The sequence below is a fragment of the Chaetura pelagica genome, unplaced genomic scaffold (genome assembly GCF_000747805.2).
Source record: "Chaetura pelagica isolate M959 unplaced genomic scaffold, ChaPel_1.0 scaffold178, whole genome shotgun sequence".
NCBI lineage: Eukaryota > Metazoa > Chordata > Aves > Apodiformes > Apodidae > Chaetura > Chaetura pelagica.
Window position 1 is genome coordinate 2,839,775 of NW_009954505.1, and position 2,285 is coordinate 2,842,059.

General features: G+C 40.2%; 1 protein-coding gene across 1 annotated transcript in view; it reads left to right on the top strand.

The window, feature by feature from the left end:
• SHROOM2 (shroom family member 2) overlaps positions 1-2,285 on the top strand; it is a 72,355-nt gene that overhangs the window by 63,796 nt on the left and 6,274 nt on the right. The window lies entirely within an intron of this gene.

Below are 2,285 nucleotides of genomic sequence, written 5' to 3' on the forward strand. Positions count from 1 at the left end.
GCAGGAATGGTATGTGAGTGGCTCATGTACTGAATTTAATGTAGGTTTACCACAATAGTAAAATATTCAAACAGATGTTGAAGGCACTATGGGAGTGTTTTTTGTAGTAAGGAAAATCCATGTGTGGCTGAGTAGGAAATGTCCCCTTTGTCTTTAAGAAAGTTTCAGCAACTCCTGGAGACTGTAAAAATAATTGAAGAATGCCAGTTTTCTTCTGCTTTCAGGCCTGAACTTCACGTGAAACGAGGTGGTGAGCTGAGGGCAGAGTAATTTACATAAAGCGTGCCAAGCAGTGAACCACCTGAGCTCTGCTGAGTTGCTTTCTGGGTTGCTAGCCAAATCAGCAAGAATTACTGAAAAAATATGTGCTTTTGTTGTTTTGTTTACTGGCACAGAATTCACAGCTATGAATTATTAATATGCCAGTTTCAAGATGTATGTTGGAGCTATTCTGGGTCAGTAGATACTGAATGTAATGCAGGTTTTCTGTGTTAGCAAAAGCATGTAGTGAGCTCAAAGTTGCTGCATCCAAAGGCTGTTTCATCTGGGTAGGAAGCAATCAGTGATCATAATCCAATTCTTAATAGATATGACAGTCTTATAGAGAAGAGAGTATGTATGGCATTCTCACCTGCATAAGTGGTTCTTTAGAGCCTGGCTTCAGCTGCTTGCTGACATCTAAATAGGATGCTACTGGGAAAAATGGCTGGGTTTTTGTTGTGTTTTTTTTTAAAGAAAAAAAAAGGGAAAGCTATGAGAGAGCTGATCTGGATTGTCAGACCAGATTGGTAAATGTTGGACACATGTACAACTTTTTTTCATTAGAGAAAGTCACAGCACAGCTGCAGCAAGGGGAAAACTCGAGATAGTAATGTAGAGCACATTATTCTGTTGTGTTTCGGATGGTAAAACAGCAGCGTTGTGCATGTCATCTGGGGAAATGAGAGCATAGCACTGTGACCTACATAATCCAAATCAAACTGCACTTGCACTGAGAGAAGAGGAGGGTGGGGGAAAAAATCAAATCCTGCAGATTAATCAGTCAGTAAAGCAGGCATCTGTAGGACTGTGCTTACTACCTTAATCTTTTGGGCACCCAGACCAACAGATAACCCAAATCCAGATTAACCTGGCCTGAGTATATTAAATCAAAAAGGAGAAAACCAGCCCAGATAAACCATGTGTTGAATTTCTGCTTTCAAAAAGGCTGTTAAATTTTCAGGATGTAGCTGCTTTCTATGAAGACAGCAGACTTTTTGCTGTTGTTGTTCTTGTTGTTCCCAAAAATGCATTGGCAATGACTGTTCAGTGGCATCTGAGAGTGGTAGCTGCTATTGGTATGTTTCCTGGTAATTGTGGAGGTTTGTAACTGTATTTCCATTTAGAAAGCAGAATTCTTAAAGAATGTCTTGAGTAATTAAAAAAAAATATATATGTTGAAGGGGTACTGTGAAATAAGGTCTGATTAAAGGGTGTAATTTTCATTTAGAAATTACACAAAGAGGTATATGTTTAGAGAATGCTTTGGGAATTTCTCTTACCTGAAATTAGCTGAATTCTAGATGGGCATCTACATTTAAATGAATGAGGCATTTTTAGGGTGTGATTCGTATCATGTATGGGTAGACGACTAGCTGACTTCCACCCCTTGTGCATAAGTGAAAGCTAATGGGCACATAAGAAATGAGCCCTCTTGCCCAAAAGCAGGGAGGTAAACAGGCAGCACAAATGGAGCACAGGTCACTGAGGGAAGGGATCTGGGTTCTTGGACTGGCTCTCCTGGTGATGCACCTGACACACTTATTGTGAGCCAGGGCATCTGCATCCCAGGCAGTGGAGGATTATACTAGAGAAACCCAAACAAACTGCAGATGAGGTGGTATGTTCACCTAGCATATCACAGTGATAGCCAAAGATGCTTGTCTGTTTTTTTGGCAGTGCCACTTTGCACAGCTTTGCAAAGGGCTGCTTTGTACAATACAGAAGTAGATTTTGTTCTCTGTTCTGCTCCTCAGGGATTATGACTTCCCTACAGAAATGTTGTAAGATTTTCTGAGAGTGGAAGGACTGCTATTGGAGGGATGTTAATATTATGCAGAAAGGAAAAAAAAAGCTAGACAGTGCCCTAGTTTTAACTGCATCTTGTAGAAAATACAGGATTGTTTTTCTGGTACTGTTTATGTTCCTAAGTGTAGTTCTTCAGAAGAGTATTATGGACCTGGTATTTAGAGAGAAAAGGATGTGCTGTACTTTATGCTGCTCCATAGCAGGCTTTGAAGCTGTTT